The sequence below is a fragment of the Ambystoma mexicanum genome, chromosome 3p, assembly GCF_040938575.1.
Source record: "Ambystoma mexicanum isolate Mex_15411 chromosome 3p, UKY_AmexF1_1, whole genome shotgun sequence".
NCBI lineage: Eukaryota > Metazoa > Chordata > Amphibia > Caudata > Ambystomatidae > Ambystoma > Ambystoma mexicanum.
In genome coordinates, this window is record NC_090925.1 from 336,020,073 (window position 1) to 336,041,409 (window position 21,337).

A 21,337-nucleotide genomic window follows, 5' to 3' on the forward strand; every position below is an offset into this window, starting at 1 on the left:
ACAAGACCGAACTGCTCCTTGTCGGCTCACCCAACACTATCCGGAATCTCAGCCCGAGCTACTCTAGCTTCATCATTGACGGCAACACCATTCCCACTGCCAAAAGTGTAAAAACTCTTGGTTTCTATCTCGACACTAACACCAACCTCGCCAAACAAATCAATAAGACCGCCTCAGCCACTGCTTACACTGGGAAACTAATCAGAGCCTGCAGACCTCTGATATCCCCCAACAATTGCCTTACTCTAGCCAGAGCACTTATACAATCCAAACTGGATTATTGCAACAGCCTGTATGTAGGTGCCAATAAAACGGTTGTTAATAAATTACAAGTTCTGCAAAATAATGCACTCCGTGCCGCCCTTAATATTCCCAGAAGAGAACACATCTCAGCCACAAGAATCACATGCAAATGGCTCTCCATCCAACAAAAAATAGACCTAAAAACTATCTGCCTCACCTACAAAGCTCTTAACCACCTGGCCCCACCTTATTTAACCGATAAATTCATCTTAAGACAGAATATTAGAACCACCAGATCCTCTAATACACTACAACTGACAGTGCCCAAATACTCCCTCAAAAGAGCCGGCGGATCCAGTTTCCCAGTTCTAGCTTCACAATTATGGAACACTATCCCATCGGACATCAAATCTACCCCTACATTTCAACCTTTCAGAACTAAGATCATCACCTGGTTACTTAACAATTAACTAGCACCGTATGTATGTATGTCACTAATTCTACTATAACTGCTGTCATAACTGATGTTGTAACTATACTTACATTGCACAATTGTACAAATGTTCCTACCTATGCCGGTAACTTGATGCTCAAGCGCCCATATACCTCTGGGTCCGGTGCGCTATACAAATAAATAAACAAACAAACAAACAAACAAACAACAAGGAATGTGGATTGGGACAAGTACCCAGCCATTCAACACTACACACTGCATTGAGGCCAGTTTCGGGCAGGGCTGTCTCAGTCTTTGTCTCTCATGCCAGAAACCAGACAACCACAACAAGGAGTGTATATTGGTCACACACTCCATTCACCCAGGTCCCACCCACAGGAGGTACCCACAACATACAGTCACTGGGAAGGCTCCAGTCAGTCTAGCTGGGCCTTCACAACAACACCATATATGGAACTTCCACCCAACAGCCAGTCAGGGGGAAGGGACAGAGTCAGGGCTTCCCAGGACTTTGGGAAAACAAGGTAACAGGCAATAGAAAGCAAGAGGCCACAGGGGCCATCTTGTTTCCTATCAGGAATCAACTGATCCCAATGGCAGGGCCTGGGTATCCCAAAATGGAGGACACCCAGAGCACCTGTCAAATTCAGCATGGAGCTGCCACCAGCCCATACCCTGCTCTGTGGGCCACCCACAGGTGCCCAAAAACATACACTAGGGGCACAGGGTTGTACCCCTACCCATGGGTGCCATAAGGGTATCCCATGGGTCTGTTCACCAAACCAAAAGAGAGAGCTGCACTGCCAGGAGTCCCACATGGACTCCTGGGCAGAAAACACGACAGAACACACGATAAAAAGCATTAAAGGACAAGGATTCAGAGGTCCTGTCCCTCTGATGCATTTCCAGCATCACAGGGACCAAGGTAGTACACTACCAGATGACATTTTTGTACTGGGCCCAGCAAATTCTGAAGAATGCAACCAGGCACTGGTGAAATTAGAAGAAATGGCCGCACAGTGGGGCATACCTCTAGCAAAAGAAAAAACGACTAAACAAGCCACCAACATAATATTCCTTGGCATTGAAATTGACTCCGCACAGGGATTATGCAAGATCCCGAAAACAAAAATTGCAGAACTCTTGGAGCAAGGGGTTTGGAGCCATACTAGACACAGAGTGGGTGGCAGGACACTGGCCCAACTCATGGCAACTGGTAGGGTGGACTAAAAACATCACCCTCTGAGAAATATTTTCCCACCTGGCTAACATTATACATCTGGGGCAGGCAGCTAGCTAACACGATACTCTTGGTCTGGTGCGACAACATGGCAGTAGTAGGCTCCATAAACGAAGGTCTACCAAAGGCCCTTTTAATACTAAAAGTCCTACACACAGCAGTCACACTACAAGAAAACATTGTGGTCAAAGCAAAGCACATCGCTGGGGCAGATAACATTGCAGACGCGTTATCCCGCTTTCAGTGGCCAAGATTCCGGGAGCTAGCGTCACACGCCCGGGAACAGATGACGCCAATACCGGCATAATGCTGGAAAAATGATGGGAAAGCAAAAAATACCGGCATCAACACCAGCGCCAGAGAGCCCAGGCCGGGATGCCCAACAAGAACCAGGTGCCTCAAAAACGGGTGCCAACAAAATAACAGCATCAACGCCAGCGCCAGAGAGCCCAGGCCAGGATGTCCAACAAGAACCAGGTGCCTCAAAAACAGGTGCCAACAAAATAACGGCATCAACGCCAGTGCCAGAGAGCCAAGGCCGGAATGTCCAACAAGAACCAGGCACCTCAAAGACGGGTGCCAACAAAATAATGGCATCTACGCCAGTGCCAGAGAGCCAAGGCCGGAATGTCCAACAAGAACCAGGCACCTCAAAGACGGGTGCCAACAAAATAATGGCATCAACGCCAGTGCCAGAGAGCCAAGGCCGGGATGTCCAACAAGAACCAGGCACCTCAAAGACGGGTGCCAACAACTCTCTAGGTTTCCTCACAGAGATGGCAGGGAAAGCGCTGGCAAGCACCACCGCAGCACAGTACAGTAAGTTCTTACAAACAGTATTTAAAGCCACAGGCGTTAACCACGTTGAGTTAATAACGATTAAAGACATAGAAATATTTTTAAAATGGGCGCATGAACAGGGCTTTAAGAGAGATTGGGCGAAAATACACCTAGTTGCAATCTCATATTTCTCAAAAATACGGGGTGATTCAGACCCCACCCAAAGCGCCCTCATTTCTTACGCTTCGAAAGGTTGGGGTAGAATAGAGGGCCCCCAGGTGGACACCCGCCGCCCCCTTGATTTCAACAGACTGGTACAAATCGCAAACCAGCTGGAAGCCATATGCTGGCATCCGCATGAGATCATATTGTTCAAAGCAGCTTTCTTCCTGGCATACTTCGGGGCTTTCCGAGTGGGAGAACTCATTGCCTCCAGCACCAAGGCCAACAACGGTCTGGCCGTCATGCAGGTCAGGGTCAGACAGGAGAGCGTCAGCATAGAAATCCAACAATCAAAAACGGGGGTCAAAAGAACCATCAACATTTGTTGTATTAATGAGGCAGTAAACTGCCCGTTATGTATTACCAACCTCTATTAGACACAAAGACCCTAGGTTGGGGGGAGGTTTTTTGATCCACAAGGACGCCTCGGCACTAAGCCGCTACCAAACCAAAGAGGTACTGATGAAAGCAATCAAAACTGCAGGGTGGGACCCCAAGGGTTTGGCATCCACTCCTTCAATAGGTGCCGCCACCTCAGCATGGCAAGGAGGTTTAGCTCCTCAACAACTAAAAAACACAGGGGGTTGGAAGTCAGATTATTACAAAAGATACATCAGACCACAGTTAATATAGCCAGCCACCCCCCACGCTTTCTTTCTCCCTCCCTTTATACAGAAACACCAGGCGAAGGGAGGACCACTCTCCCATCAGCATGATAGTCGGCCACTCTTATCTTCAGGACGGGCCGATGGGCAGAGGAGACCAAAGAAAGGCCACCTTTCAGAAACACCATTTCCTCATGGTGGGCAGACAGAGGCCCACGATGGGCAGAAATCCACGAAACACTAGCAGAGCTGGTCGCATACAGAGACCCGCCAGAATTTCCAGTCATACACCTAGGGAGCAATGACCTAGTGTCCATTTGAAGGAGAAATGTATATGAGGACATGCGTTCCTCCCTTGCAGGCACTTCACACAATTGGAAAGCAACAGAAACATACTTCTCGGCCATCCTACCCAGAAAGAAATGGCAAGGGGCCAACTGCCACAAAGCTGTAGACATTTATAGGAGAAATCTCAACAGGGGGCTAGAAAAATTCTATATAGCAAGAGGACTGGTCTTCACAAAGCACCCAGCCATTACACTGGGTGACCCGGACTTTCTTCACAAAGAACGGCACCCACCTATCAAACAAGGGCATGGAACATTTCTTCTTAGAAATAACAGCAACTCTCGCCTCTAGGGGCTACCAATAGGTGATATTTTTGGGGGGAACGTGGTCAGCCGTCAACCTGCCCACGTGGGGCGGCACGGCCAGAGGGGTAACCCCAAGACCGGTTGCCCAAAAGTATTGTTACTATCATGATATGTGATTATTGTTATCTGCATAAACCTATCTGTACAATAAAACCTACAGCCTTTTATTGCCAACACTTGACAAACAATGTGTGAGACATTATTCTGGGTGAGGGTATGGGATCGGCAAATTATAAGTATACATGCATATGGGTTCAGCAGTTACGTCTGGAACAATTTTCTTGATCATCGATTTTTTCGACTAGTCTTTGCACCTGCCTGGTGACCCCATCTAGGTCATTTTCCATTGTTGTTTGGTTGTCTTCTATTGCGCTAATCTGTTGTTTGTTGTCTGTGATGCGCTCTGCCTGTGCGGCCAGGCGGGTTTGCACATCCTGGAGATCACACTTAATGTCCAGCACAGTGCTGTTTGTTTCTTGTGTCCGTTGTCCGATAAGCCGCATTTCTGCCAGGATGGTCTGTAACTGCGATTGTACGTCGATCTCTATTTTGTTCCGGTTGGATCTGAGCAGTTTGCTGGATGGAGCGTGGTCAGCTGGCTCTACAGGTTTTGCGACACAGCCTTCTTTTTGCATGCCCGCACGGCCTGTCGTACCTGGTCCTCTGCGGAGTATCCTGCCAGGTTATTGTGTCCCAGCACCTTGCTTCTATGCTCTACGAGAGCCCCCCACTTTTTTTGTTTGTTCCGTCTTGGTTGAGTGGGACCAGTTCCACCTGCTTGGCATTGGTTTCTCCCGGGCGGGTGCCAGCGCTTGTGGCTTTTAATGGTGTTGCTTGCGGTGATTCCCCTAGCGTCCCCCCATAGCCCGGTGGCACAGAAGTCCTGGGGGTGGGCGGGGGCCAGTGTGCATTAGCTGGTATGATTAGTGGCAGGGTTGTTGCCTGTGCATCGTTTTGTTCCGGCGCGTCACTGTATAGCCGGCAGTCCCCCGGGTTGTCTGGAGGGGGTTTGTCTGACGTAGGTCTTGGCACGTGGGTGTAACTCCTTTAGGCGGGCTGGACACCCTGTGCGCTGTGAGTTTGTGGTCCGTAGAATAAATTGTCCCCCGTTTGCTGATGCTCACTGTTTTTGGTTGCAGTGGGTGCTGGGGGGTGCTGCAATGGCTCTGTGCTGGTGTGTTTGTAGTTGTGCACATATGTATGTGTTGGGTGCTTATCTTCCCCCCTCCAACCGCAGTTGGTTGGGCTTTTCTTGGTCTTAGGTAGCAGTGCTGCAGCAGAGGGAGGGGGGTGGTCCGGGATGTATCCTTGCTGTAGCTACCCCCCCCTCAGCATGAGCGGGGAGTAACTTGCAAGGGGCCCACTGGTGATGACCACGGTATTGGACCCCTGGTTGGGGAGGCAGGGCCTGTCCAGTCCCCTGCCTTCCCTGGAGTTGCATGAGGCCCGCCATGTTATTAACTTGGATTTTTGGAGTTTGCTGCCAGCTCCTGGGCCTTGCGTGGCAATTTATCAAGTCGGCTGCCTTGAGTGCGGCTGTCACGAGGGGTTTGAGGCTGTTGGGTGCGCAGCCCCTCTGAGGGCCCTCTCAGCGCTGTGCCAGTCTTCCTGCAGGGGTGGTGTGGGGAGGGTGGGTGGCGTTTGATTATTACGCACCTGTACGGCGCCCTTCTTTAATTTTGAATGGGTGAGTCCTCCTCTAGCTGGGGTCGTTGCGGGCACCCCCCCTGCTCCCTGCTTGCTTGTGAGTGGTTGCTGTTGCTTTACGTGGGGTTCTCCGTGTGGGCTTTTCTTTCTTCTTTTTTTTTTGGTATCACCCCTTCTGGGCTCACACCTGAGGTCGGCTGCACCTCGGCAGGGGCCGCAGGCTGTCGAGTGGCGGCATACTGCTGCAATCCTCACTAATGGCAATCCGGGGGGGTTTCACAGTGCAGCGTCGCAGGGGCCGATACCTCTGCTTCCTCTGGCTTTCCACAGGGGGGTTGTAGCGGCGTTCTCCCTCTCCGGCTCTCGGTTGCCTTAGTACTGCTAGGGGTTGCACGCACTTTGTGGGGATTTGCCGTTCGGTTGTATGAGCCCCGTTCTGACTGGGAGGTGGGGCTGAATGTACGCTTCTGTGTTCGCCGCTGCAGCTGCCTGCCCTGGCGGGTTGCTGGTGAAGGTCCCGTCGCTAGCTATTTGGGCGATGTTGATTTGGGGGCCTTTTGCTGGGGCCTCGTATGGGTAGAGGCTGCCTCGTATTTACTCTGGCTTCAGTGGACCGATTTTCTTGCGCTTTGATTCCCGTGGATCCTATTGGGATGCGCTTTATGTTTCCTCCATTCATGCGTCTGTTAGCCTGTTATTTCAGGCATATCTCTGCGACTCCGTCCCCTTACTGGCAGGAGCTCTGTTAGCCAGCGGCCATCTTGCACCGCACCCCTAGCGTTCCCCACAGTTCTACCTCCAGCTTTTTGCTGGAAGTAAAGATCCAACTTTCCGCCGGTTTCGCCCATTTTCGGCACTACTACCGGCAGCGCTATTACCGCTGGTGCTAATTGTACAGAAAATCCCAATAGATTCCTATGGACTCTTTAAAAAATGCCACGCTAATAGTGCCAGAAACGTGCAGAAATGGGAGATTTTTACCACTTTCCGCCCAACTCGAGATTGGGCGGAGCGGTAAATGCAGCGGTAATAGAGTTAACATCGCATTTTACCAGTCCACCCAACTAGGTTGCGGCCAAATGTCTTTAAATTGCTTGCTTCAAATTTTTTAGATTTGTGGCACACATGTACATTTTAACTTGGAATTGTGCATGCTTCAAAAATGTTGAAAACTGCACCAGCCAAACTTGAGATTTTACCATGCAAAAAAAAATGAGAATGGATAGTATGAAATGCACCTCGAGTCGTAATGTGACATATATATGAGCCTTTACACGTTGCTCCGAATCATGCAACATCCACACCCTCTATTGTAGGGCAATCCCAAGATAGAGATTGCATAGAAGACTGGTTGAACCATGTTCTGACGCCTCTCAGACACCGCCCGTGCCTGAAAGGAAAGGACGAGCACGGAGAACAAATACGCCCTTTTTTGGGCTGCAACAAAAAGGTTAAGTCTACAAAGAAGAAGGGTGATCGAGTCGTCAGCGAAGCAGCAGCTCCTCCGCATGGGAGGCATGTCCCAAAGAGATGGATCAACGCCTGGCGTGGTGTTCAATCCAGCAGAGCTGTCCACAGAACACCAAGACGCCAACAGAAGAATTAGCTGGGAAGACCCATAAGCTCTCAAACAAAGAGACCGACAGTGGGCAGAGACACAAGAATGACCGAACACAGAGGGGACCGGAAGAGAAAGGTGCTGACCGCCAGCTGAGGGGAGAGCAGCTGCTGAGGAGCCAAGGACACCAGCCTGAGGCTCCCTGTCTGCTTGCGGAGGACTGCAACGGAGAAGCAAGTGCAGAGTGGATCCGGGATACATGGGAGGGGAAGACCAATCATACCCCAGGCTGGGATACCAGAAAATATACCCAAGGCAGGGTGATCTCGAGTATAGGCCAAAGTAGAGCGAAATAAAGCAGGGCCCAAGGTGGGCGACCACAAACCATAACAAAGAGGAGGTGCGAAGCTACATACCCCAGGGCAGGGTGCGAACAAGCATAACCCAAAGTGGGGTGAGATAAACCTGTGCTCAGGGTGGGCTACCAAAAACCATACCCCAAGTTGGGGTGCTAGACCACATACCTCAAGGGGGTTGGGAATGAGTATACCTCAAAGTGGGACAAGAGAAACTATATCCAGAGGTGTACCACCAGAAACCCGACCCTGAAGCAGGATACCATATAACGACCTCAAAGAGGGACGAGAACTACAATACCCCAGGACGGGGAAAGAGAAAGCTAACTCCAGAGTGGGGTACCAGATCCCTTGGAGCAAGAGAGGGTGAGAACAACCCAATTCCAAGACGGAATACCAGAGATAAATGTCCAAGCTGGTCTGAGAAAAATGAAAACCCTGATAAGGATAACCAACCCTGAATAACACTCCTGCGTGGTGTAAGGAAGGAACGGTATCAAAGTAAGACAGACACAAGGGACCACAGTTCAAGGGTGTTTATTGAACTTTATCAAGGGTGTGAAAAACGCCTATCTAAACCTAAATCTAAGATGGGAGCAAGCTACGACCATCAAAATAATAATAATGCAGTCCAAGTGGAGTCTTTGTCAACATAAAAGGGTCTATACTAAATTTTGTATTTTTGTATTTTATTGAATTTAAAATAAGAACTATTGCCAATCCTTAACGCTAATTTTACAAATAGTGTGGGGAAATGTTCATGATAAAGAAAAAAGTGTTCACAAAATGAGAAGTCAGGATGTTCAGGCCATTGGCCTACATTCCCCACGTTTTTAGCATGGGACAAGGTGGTTCCCTCAAGCATAGCACACCCTTGGGCTTCTTCTGCACAAGGATACAAGTCCTTTTACCAACATCAGGGCCTTCAGTGCCCAAAGTATCTTACGTTCAAAGTCTCCTGATTCAGAGGGCCTGATGTACCAAAAGCAATGCAAAAAGTTAATTTCCAAATATTCAAGTCAGGCGATTCACTCTTCACCCAGGATCCCCCTCAGCCAGGCTCAGATCCTTCTTTTATACAAATAGCCCCCCTCAGCTGGGCTCAGACCAATTTCAGTTCGTAAGTTATCGAAGACTTTCGAATGTGCACAGGTTTTAGCTTGACCAGCTACAGGATCACTTCGATTTCACAGTTCCATGATTCTCACACGCTTAGTTGGATACCAAACAAAGACCTTCCAGTGAGCATCCACGTGGCACCAGACCACTCTGTATTTGGTACCTATTTCGGTTTCATAAAGTTCATTCACATACGAGTCATCTTTCCTCAAACAATGTTGCCGCTTGCAACCTTCAGCATAAGAAAGTCCGGTCTGCTATTAGTCTCTGCGACTCACCGGCTGTGCTGAATTCACTGGTGCTTTGTTGTCGGAGCCAAGGACAGTACCACAGCAGCAATCGCTTCTCCCTGCCTTGGGTATCAATGCGGGAGGGCTCTGTGTACCTTCAACACACACTGCACTCTTGTTCAGCTGTAATTACCGGTCTTATGTTTCTTTTCCTCGAGGCTTCTTGAAAGTCGCAGTCCTTCTCCTAAAAGGTCATGGGTGGTTCCCTCCTTGCGGCCCTCTCTGGTCTCGCCGCCTTTCTCCTCGGTTTAAACTGCCATCTCGGAATCGCTGCTTCCTCGTGCATTTTCCCTTGCTCACAGTGTGCTTTTGCGCAGCCTTTTATCCGTGTGGGGAAGTGTGATGGAAGTCAGTTGTGTGTAATTTTCAGTAATTGCCTGACTCTGCCTGACCTTTGTGTTGGGACATGTCAGGTATACGGCTCTGGTGTTAGTCCGTTGTCGCTCACGATGAACTGTCTGTGAGAAAGTGTTTGTGTCGGGAAAGGGGTGGGCGGGTGGCTGAGCTTCTGGTAGGATGGGGAAAAGATGCTAGAGGGAAGGGATACATACGATTACTTGAACAAAGAGGTATACGAAGAGGTATACACCTGGATGGAGAAATATGGCCCACTGGTAGGAAGACCGAGACGTAACGACACAAGTAACACCTCAAGTTCAGGATCAGAAACAGACATGGACTCTGTCAACCCCCGGAACGACAACCAAAAACATGAAACCTCAGGAGCAGAAAAAACGACAACACCCAACAGAGGGAGGCCTTTTTTAGGCAGAGATCGAGAAGAACAAGGAGGGGGAAAAGAAAGATATTGAGGAGGCCCATTGACGAGACAACAACAAAGGAAGACTTAGTTATAAACTTGTCTAGGAAGGTACTCCCAGAAAAAGAAAAAGACATTACAAAAAGGATTGAGTTTTGTGCCAACTTACAACAGCACATTGTTTGATACCAAGATCAAATTATACAAGCTTGTGAAGAAAATGAAACTCAAGGTCTTTTTTGATGAATTGGAAGAGACTGACACGACACAAAGAAGACACACACCTCAAAGAATTTAGAGAAAAGAGTAAGTTCATACCACTAATAAGTACTCCCTCTGTGGAAATCTTCCATGAGCAAGTTAAAAATGATCTTGAGAAAGTCTGTTTCAAACACTCTAGACATAACAACATGAAACCACATGAACTCCACCTGATCAAAGATTTATATACCGATGAAAATGTGACAATCAGGTCAGCGGATAAAGGAGGGGCGCTAGTTATACTTGATACAATGGATTATGATGAAGAATGCAAAAGGCAACTAAGCAATGTTAACTCATATGCTACATTGGACGGTGACTCAACCAGCGCTATCAAAAACAATTTGGATGAACTTCTAACCAAAGAAGAACACCTAGGTTGGATAAATCATCACACCCGCAAATTCTTAACCAATAATCACCCCCACATACCTCATTTCTACACCTTGCCTAAGGTACATAAGGACCGTATCAAACCACCATGCATACCCATTGTGGCAGGGATCAATAGTATTTTACAACCACTAGGGAAATATATTGATTACTTCCTCCAACCACTGGTCCAAAAAACATGCACATATATCAAGGACACTACTCACTTCTTACAATATCTGAATGGAGTACAGTACAATTCAAATGACATATTGTTTACAGTAGATGTCAGAAGCCTGTACACTTCAATACCACATGATCTAGGAAGAGAGGCAGTGGAATGGCTGTTATTGAAAGAAGGTGATATTCCGGCACAAAAGGAATTCATATTGGCACTTCTTGAATTTATGGGAGAAAATTCATAATTTCGACACCAGTAAAAGTTCTATTTACAGGTGGCAGGAACCTCCATGGGTGCCACCATGGCACCAGCTTACGCAAACGCATTTATGCACAAGTTCGAGACGGACCATGTTTTACAACACCTCAGATGGCAGAATCAACTGAAAATATGGATCTGTTACATAGATGATATCTCTGGAATTTGGATAAGCACAGAGAATAATCTGCAAGAAGTCTTCGAATACCTTAATACAGTAGACAAGAGAATCCAGTTCACTTATGAGCAGTCCAAACAGACAATACACTTCCTGGACGTTAAGATTACAGCTACTGATACAGGATACAGAACCAATATTTACTAAAAAGCCACTGACAGAAACAACCTTCTACACAAACTTAGTTTCCACCAGCTGAGCCTGATAAAGAACTTGCTGTATAGTCAAATGCTGCGGGTGAAAAGAATAGTTAGTGACCCTGAAGATTATGTACAGGAAGTAACGGAGATGGGCAACAAGTTTATGAACAGGGGATACACTGTGGAAGAGGTACAAACAGCAATAGCACGGATGGAAACTCAGAAGAGAGAAGATCTACTGAAAGTCAAGGATAAACCGGCAACAGAGCAACCATTAGTTTTTGTATCCAAGTACTCCAAACAAAGCAACAGGATAAAAGGTATCAAGAAGAATTGGAGAGCAGTACCATGTGACCAAAGAGTAGAGCACTTGTTCAGAGATTTTCCCAGCTTTGCTTATCAAAGGAGCAGAAACTTCAGGGACAGGTTGGTTAAAGCAAAACCCACAACGGAGAGGAAACGGACAGAACGAATTGGGACATTTCCTTGTCTCAACTGCAGTAACTGTGGGTATGTTTCAGGGGAACGAATCAAACTGCAGAACTATGCAACCTATGACACTCAGAGCATTATTTACGCAATTAAATGTCCATGCAGCTTATATTATGGGGGGCAATCGAAGAGAACAGCTAAGGTACGATGGAATGAACATAGGTCGTGCATAAGGAACCACAATTTGAACTCGGCCGTAGCAAGACATTGGCTTGGAAAAAGCCAAATCTGGCACAGATCCGATTCCAGATTTTGGAAGTGGCCTCAAAATGGGACCCTCATGAGAACATTCAAAGAAGACTGGACCAGAGAGAAGCCTTCTGGATTGATAAATTAGGAACTTTGACACCTAGAGATCTTAATGAGGGGATTCATTTTTTGTGTTTCTTATAACTGCATGAACTGAAGTCTGAACAATGGGTTTATTGACATATTGCTGACAATTCATGCATGGACATACAGATAAGGTTTGGGTTACACATTTTGGGGTATGTTTGCATCATCTGATTGAGTATTAGATTACTGACCATGTAGGTTGGGTGGAATCAATGAGGTACAGCACTCTAACTCAGCTTCGCTATATAGCAAAACTAGAAAGCAGCAGGCTTTTTATAAAACATTTTTACCGATTTGCTTTGGGGAATTTGTGTATTATCTGAGAAAGCACTGGATGACTGACTATCCCGGTTGGGTGCTGTCTAACACACAAGTAATAACAATGATTCTCTGCTGACACACTGAGTTTTCCTCACACCGTTAGGTAAATGGTGCTAGTATAGAACGAATGTGAAACATCACTTTAGCTGGTTTCTACCACTCCGCTACATAGGAAATTAGGAACGTACACCAACCGCATTATTCCCACAGATCTGCAGTAATGGTAACTGTAACCATGAACTAGTAAAGTAATACTTGTCTCCACCTACACAGAATGTGTGCAACACATTCATATTGAATTGATAACTCATATTCACGGATATAATTATCAACAGTAGGCTGCGAATAGGCAGAGCGCAAGTATCTATTTGACCGCACATACTTTTTAACCATTTGACTGCACACGCTCCAGTGCACGCGAGCGTACTAATATCCATACTTGATTGCAGTATTAACAATTAATGCTAGAAAGGTCAGGTTTATTATAATTGAGCATCGTTACCCAGTCACACGTATGGGCTTGTTGCTGTGGCAATGCCACAAACCAAATGGTGACTGACTAAGTCCCGCCCTCCCATTTCCATGGGAGGGTGGGACTCGAGGCGGAGGCACTCCGGCATTTTACTGACGGAGTGCGACACCATGCAGGGTCACCATAGCAACCTATAAAACCCTTGGAGAGCCGCACGTCCATGCGGTTCTCCTCGGCACACAGAGCTTCGCTTACATTGCTGCAGGTAAGGAAAAAGTATGGAGATTCACGCCCATAGCGATCGAGTGCACACAACGTGAATACTTATAGAGGGATATGTTTTACAGGTGACCGCATCCCAGTATAAGGGATTCGCATTAAGGAAGGTGGGAAATCCCAGGAGAAAAACTCCTGTATACAGGTATGACCAAAGTTTACAATTAACGCTCTGGTAGTACTAAGCAGCTTAATGTTATTTATTTTTGCTATGAAGAAGATTTAAGGTGACTTGGACATTTTCTCTGCTTTTGTCTTCCCTTACATATGTGAAACGATTGGGCCATCATGGTATGTATTAAATATGAAATGTATGACATTTATTTTGTATGAAATTTGAATACTAAAACTGTATTACCCTGAAGATGGTGTTTTACACCGAAATGCATTGGCTAAATTGTGAATTATAAAACCTAGAAGTCTTTGTCTGCCATAAACCACAGCCAATGGTGGCTGAAAATCTGGAATAAATACTTCCTACTACTTTTTATAAGAGACTCTGGCCTTAATATATGATACTACATATGCAATTGAATAGGAAGTAATTTAGACATATTGGTTTGAAAATGGATGGAGAGAAACAGAAAAGACTTGGAATTTCACAAAATGAATAAGAGGCTCAGTCGTTTGACCATTTTGAGGTCATCAGACATTACCTGGTGATCCCACCTGGTTTTTGGTTGCATAATTTTCAGTAATTGCCTGACTCTGCCTGACCCTTGTGTTGGGACATGTCAGGTATACGGCTCTGGTGTTAGTCTGTTGTCGCTCACGATTAACTGTCTGTGAGAAAGTGTTTGTGTCGGGAAAGTGGTGGGGGGTGGGTGAGCTTCTAGCTATCCTACCTGGTAGGATGGGGAAAAGGCATTACAGGGAAGGGGACACCGCGTCTCACCCTTCGGTGTCCCACTTACACTCCCTGAAGACCTCTCATCCAGGTGATCCCCCCGCACAGGACCACCCCCAGGATCTTATTCCAATAGGTATGGCCATGTCCTGGCCAACTGGATGACAGATCCCCGGGTTCTAATCCATCGCAAACTTGTCATAGGACTGCTCCTAACCCTGAAAGGAGGCGTCTGTTTGCAATACACATTCTTTTGAGAAATCTACCACCTTTAGGATTGGGTTCTGGCACCGGGTTTGTTTTAAGTTGTTATAACATATATCATCCTCGTCAGTACAATTAATTTTCTCGGAGTCAGCGTTCTTTAATTTGTCTGTCAGCCTAGCTGTCCTGTTGAGAAGTTTGGGATAAACCTACAGTAATAACCGATTAACCCTAGAAATGCTCTGAGATCTCTTTTAAACTTAGGTGTAGGGGTGTCTAAGACGGCTTTCACTTTCTCGCATTGAGGTTGCACCCTACCATTCTCTACAAAGAAGCCAAGGTATTTCACGGTTGACTGGGCCAGTCTGCACTTGTTATAATAGTAAAAAGATGGAAATGGTGTTCCTCCCAGGTTTTACTATAAATGACGACGTCGTCAATATAAGCTCCACAGAAATCGAAGTAGGGCTGTAATATTTTGTCCATATGTTGTTGGAAAGTGGCTGGAGAGCTGTGTAGCCCACAAGGGAGGACTTTGAAGTGAAACAGTCCTAGGGGCGTTGGGAAAGCTGTCTTTTCCTCATCAGGCCCATATACTGGTACCTGCAAGTATCCTTTTGTTAAATTTAAGGTGGATAGAAAAGTGGCATTCCAGAGTTTATCAATTAGGTCATCGATGTGTGACATGGGATAGACATCAAAATCGGAAATGGCATTAACCTGGCAGAAATCTATGAAAAACCTCCAGGAATGGTCAGGTTTGGTGACCAGCACGATAGGGGAGGACCCTGGGCTTGACGAAGGCTCGATAATATTTGCCCTTAAAATCTTATTCACTTCCTCAACCACTGTTTATGGGCTTCCGGGAGTCTATACGGTTTTAGATGATCCACTTTTCCCTTATGTGTTCTAATATAGTTATAGGTGCCTTTTACTCTTCATCGTTTCTCCGAGAATATATCGGGAAACGATGTGACTAAATCTTTTAAATGTTCTTATTGTTGAATAGATAGCCCTGGAGAAATTAGTTCAAAGTTGTCTATCTCTTCTGGAACCAAACAGGATAGTATTGTGGCATGGATGGCCGACGGATTCTCTGTCCACTCTTTTAAGAGATTTACATAATATAGGTGGAACTTCTGTTTCCTGTCAGGTTGTGCTACCTTATAAGTACAGGTTCTCGTTCGTTCCAGTATTTTATATGGCCCGTGCCACTTAGAGACTAGCTTGTTTTCCAAGGTGGGTAAGAGGTCTAGTACTTTTTGTCCTTTGGAAAACGATCACAAGCTCACCTTCTTGTTGTAGGTGGATTTTTGTCGGATCTGGGCTTTATCTAAATGAGTACAGACTAGATCTCGTACAAGTCTCATATGCTCTCGCAATATGAAGTGATTTGCGATAGGGGAATGAGTGCCTCTTCTTGTTTTTCCCAGGTCTCCTGGAGCATGCCCAGGACATCTCTAGGTTCTCTACCATAGAGTAGTTCAAAAGGAGAGAATCCAGTGGACGCCTGAGGGGTTTTCCTTATTGCAAATAGTGCCCAGGGGATCATTCAGTCCCAGTCCTTCTCGTCTTTATCTACCAACTTTCTCAGGATAATTTTCAGCGTTTTATTGAATCTTTCTACCAAACCATCTGTTTGGGGATGGTACACAGACGTTCTTAAGGTGGTAATATGGAGTAGCTCTTTGACTTTAGGCCTGAGCTTGCTCATAAAATTTGAGTCTTGATCTGTCAGTATTTCCTTAGGAAAGCTGACCCTGGAAAAATATGGTAGGAGGTGCTTTAGAATTTGCTGGGTGGTATTATTTTGCATAGGGAATGCCTTGGCATATCTAGTTGCGGAGTCATGAGGGCATATTTGTTGCCCAGTCTAAATATTTCTAAAGGTCCAATGATGTCCATCCCAGATTCTTGAAAAAGGGACTTCTATGATTGGTAAAGGATTCAGAGGGACAGGTAATAGGATGTGAGTGCTGGTTTTTATACATATTTTGCACGTCTGAATAAAGGTTTTCATATCAGCGTGGATACCTGGCCAGTAAAACTTCCCACTGATATGTGCCTGGGTTTTGAATTGTCCTAAGTGCCCCCCAGTCAGATGAGAATGCGCAATCTCTAGTACGACCTTTCGGTGGGTTTTGGGAATTACTGTGTTTTTCCTAGGCCTTCTATAGATGTTTATTTTCTATATAGCAACCCCTCGTTAAGGAAGACAAAAGGGCTCCCCTTTTCTATACCTTCTCCTCCTGGAATAGCTTGTAAAAAAGCTTCAGCGAGGGCTGGGTCGTTGCGCTGGGTGAAGGATAGGTCGGGATAGATGGTAGGTTCTTCTCCCTTTCTCTCTTTCATGTTAGAAGGTGTATCAGCTTCCCCAAAGTCTAAGGTACCATCTTTCTGTTTTGTCTGGTTCACTTTCTTTAAAATGAGGAAATAGAGCCTTTTCTAGAATTCCTTGGACAATTGTAATTCAAATGGGATTTAACCATGATTCTGTAAGAGAACCTTTATGTCTCTCCAGAAGCTGGGATCGATGACGGCCGCTAGAATGTCTATACCGAACTTCCAAGCCCGGCCAGATTTTGGGGCCAATCTTGTGTAGCACCCAGGAGGGGGTATTAAAACCAAGTCTGTGGGAATCATTCCTCTTTTCCCAGGAGGGATAATAGCTTGTCTACTTCAACAGATATCAAAACCTATTGATTCTTTCGTGGCAATCGAGGGGTTGAAAGCTCTATGAGTAAGCTTCTGAAATTGTAGGGTTCCCCAATTTGTTTCAATTGAGTCACATCCCACAACAGACACCATATGCAAGGAAGACATGGTATCAAAGTAAGACAAACACAAGTGACAACAGTTCAAGGGTGTTAATTGAACTTTATCAAGGGTGTGAAAACACCTATCTAAACCTAAATCTAAGATGGGAGCAAGCTACGACCATCGAAATAATAATAATGCAGTCCGAGTGGAGTCTTTGTCAACATAAAAGGGCCTATACTGGAAAAAACGATTGCCAATCCTTACTGCCAATTTTACAAATAGTGTGGGGAAATGTTCATGAGAAGGAAAGAAGTGTTCACAAAATGATTAGTCAGTATGTTCAGGCAGTTGGCCTCCCTTCCCCACGTTTTTAGCACGGGACAAGGCGGTTTACTCGAGCACAGCACACTTTTGGGCTTCTTCTGCATGAGGATACAAGTCCTTTTACCAACATCAGAGCCTTCTGTGCCCAAGTCTCTTATATTCAAAGTCTTTTGATTCCGAGTGCCTGATATTCCAAAAGCAACGCAAAAAGTTCCTTTCCAAATATTCAAGTCAGGCGATTCACTCTCTATACCATACCGGATCCCCCTCAGTCGGGCTCAGATCCTTCTTTTATACAATTAGCCTCAGACCAATTTTAGTTCGCAGGCATCCCTCAGTCGGGTTCACATTTACCACGGCAATATCTTTTAGGGTGACTCATGCATCACCCCGGATCCCCCTCATCTGGGCTCAGATCCCTTTTTATACAATTAGTCCCCCTCAGCCGGGCTCAGACCAATTTCAGTTTGTAAGTTATCAAAGACGTTTGAATGTGCAGAGGTTTTAGCTTGACCCGCTGCAGGACCACTTCAATTTCACAGTTCCATGATTTTCACACGCTCAGTTGCATACCAAACAGAGACCTTCAAGTGAGCACCCACGAGTCATCAGACCACTCTGTATTTGGTACGTACTTTGGTTTCATAAAGTTCATTCACATAAGAGTAATCTTTCCTCATACAATGTTGCTGCTTGCAACCTTCAGCATAACACAGTCCGGTCTGCTATCAGTCTCTCCGACTCACCGGTTGTGCTGAATTCACTTGCGCTGTGTTGTCGGATCCAAGGACAGTACTATTGCGGCAATCACTTCTCCCCACCTTGGCTCTCAATGCTGGAGGGCCCTGTGTACCTTCCACACACACTGCACTCTTGTTCAGCTATAATTCCCGGTCTTATGTTTCTTTTCCTCAAGGCTTCTTGAAAGTCTCGCTCCTTCTCCAAAAAGGTCAAGGGTGGTTCCCTCCTTGCATCCCTCTCTGGTCTCGCCGCCTTTCTCCTCGGTTTAAACTTCCATCTCGGAAATTGCTGCTTCCTCATGCGTTCTGCCTTGCTCACAGTGTGCTTTCATGCTCCGCCTTTTATCCGTGTGTGGGGAAGTGTGATGGAAGTCAGGTGTGTGTAATTATCAGTAATTGCCTGACTCTGCCTGACCCTTGTGTTGGGACATGTCAGGTATACAGCTCTGGTGTTAGTCTGTTGTCGCTCACGATGAACTGTCCGTTAGAAAATGTTTGTGTCAGGAAAGGGGGACGGGGGGGTTCAGCTTCTAGGTATCCTACTTAGCAGGATGGGGAAAAGGTGTTACAGGGAAGGGTATAGCACGTCTCACCTTTAGGTGTCCCACTTCTGCTCCCCGAAGACCCCTCATCCAGGTGATCATCCTGCACTAGTCCACCCCGAGGAACTGGATCCAATAGCGATGGCTGTGTCCTGGACACCTGGATGACAGAACCCTGGGGACTAGCGGGGAGACACCTTCAGGTTTCTCACAGTGGGGAACCCAGGGAAAGTACCTGACACTGAATAGTGAATGGGACATCAGCCCAGGCTGGTTCGCAACCAGAGACTGACATGAATTCTTTTGATAAAGTGTACTATGGAAGAGACTAATCAGAGACAATGGGCCACATTACAAGTTTGCCGGTCCGGGAACTACAGTACCGGTAAGCATGCCGGTACCATAGTTCCCGGACCAGCAAACTACGAGTTCTGCTCGCGGGTGCCTTTGCAGCCGCCAGGTCTGACCTGGCGGCTGCAAAGGCACCCGCGAGCAGAGCACGTCGGATGCACCGGCACCATTCACGAATAGTGCCAGTGCATTCGCCTTCCCCGTTCCCATTGAGCCCTATAAGGCTCAATGGGAACGGGGAAGAATATTTTCCGGCACCCTGGAATGGGCAATTACCGGATCTGCCGGGGGTGTAATAACCCGGTTATTGCCCATTCCAGGGTGCCGGAAAAATGATGACTCCGGCGGCAGCCGTGCCTGAACTACAGGCACGGCTGCCGCCGGAGTCCTAATGAGGCCCTATGATACCACTTAAAGAGCGAGAGGAGGAAAAGAGAGGCTAATACCAGTGACAAACTCTGAATAGGGCCCAGAGCCCGCACTACCTGTGACTAGGAGAGATCACGAGAGGGTCAGAAGACAGTCAACACTCCTTGTGGGGAAAAGACTTTCCTGTGTTTACATTACATTACATTTCAAAGTGGTAAGGACAGAATCCACACTATATTATGTTTTCTGGACAACAGACTTAGGGCCTCATTATGACCCAGGCTCTAAGTGTTTAACAGCGCCATAAAAGGCTGCGGCGCCGTTAAACACCCAGCGCCTAATTACGAGGTCCATTTGCGGGACCCGACCTTAACGGCTGGTTTTACCAGCCGTTAAAGAAGGGACCCGCAAAGGGACCTTGGTGCTAATTACGGTACCGCAATTTGCGGTACCGAAATTAGCACCTTCCCCATTCCCATTGAGCCCTATGGGGCAAAAATGGGAATGGGGAAGGGCCATGGCGGCATGGGGAATTACCACCCCACCAACCTCGGAATGGGGTGGTAATTCCCCATTCCGCCATGGCGGACTACGGCATGGACCATGGTGCTAAATGAGGCCCTTAGTTTACTTTGAAGGACATCAAGACAAGCAGCCTTTAAACTTAATTCTTTCTAGGTTAGGGCTCTGTAAGTCAGGGACAAAGTATGTTTTGAAACGGTGAAACAATAAACAACCCTTAAAAAAACGTCAGAGTGTCCTTCCCCTGATTCTGACTTACCACAACACGCAGCGACAGATCGGTATAGCTAAATACTCAAAGATAGACAGTTTTATGCACAAAATATGAGATATACAAACATATCAACTCTTTCATAAAGTGTATTGTGATATATGAACATACAACTGAAAACGTATCTAACAAGCAGGGCCAATAGTTTTGGCATTTGTGGTTGTTCAGTGACAGATAAATGGTCACAGCTCTGTATTTAGTTAATTAAAGTGTAATATGATATTGTATTTATTTCTTTATTGGACATTCGTATGGGGCCTATACACAAGTGTTTCCAGGTGCCACAAGACAAGTTGGGGGGGAACAGAGGAGAGAAAGTAGAACAACAAAAAAAGGTTATATTGGCCTTGTGACAATCCTACCGTACAAGTGCCAGACAAGGTGATAAGTGTGGGGGGGGGGGGGTTGGGGTAGAGGGAGAAGTGCAGGAGTGGGGTGCCCAAAGGGAGGGAGGGTGGTCAAGTGCTGGGGTGCCAAGATGGCAAGTGCCAGTGGAAAGAGGGGGAAGGGGGGATGAGTGCGGTAGTCAGCGTGGACCAGGTTAGGACTAGTCTGTAGAAGGAGCCTGATGGCAAGTGGTGGCAAGGGATGCTTGGAGGACTGGTAGTGGGGGTGATCTGGCCCCTGTATGACTCTGGAGGGACCAGACCCCAGTCGCAGAGGCAGAGGGAACGTTAGCACGGGAGGGGGAGAGGGAAAGAAGAGAAGAAAAGGCTGAAGTCTGAGGGGTGCATGGAGGCCGTTCCAGAGGGAGTAACAAGGCAAGGAACGGGATCTACCTCCCACTCTCTGCTTGGAGAAACGTTTGACCAGCAGAGAATTGGAGCCAGAGGACCGAAAGACTCTGGCAGGTAGATATTTAGAGAGGGGACGCTGGATGTAGAGGGGTCCCAGGCCCCAGACAGCCTTGTGGATGATGCAAAGGGTCTTGAATTTGATCCTTGCGGTCACCGGGAGCCAGTGGAGAGATTTTAGGGCTGGAGAGATGCAGTCCTTGGCTTGAGGTCAAGGGTAAGTCTTGCAGTCGTATTCTGGATTAGTTCAAGGGGGCGAAGGGAGGAAAGAGGCAGATTGAGGAAGAGGCTGTTGCAGTAGTCCAACCTAGAGAGAACCAGGGCTCTGTAGATGTTGAGCTTCTGGGGGAAGGTGAGGAGCACCCGAGGAGGTGGAGCTGAAAGTTGGGACTTCTTGCA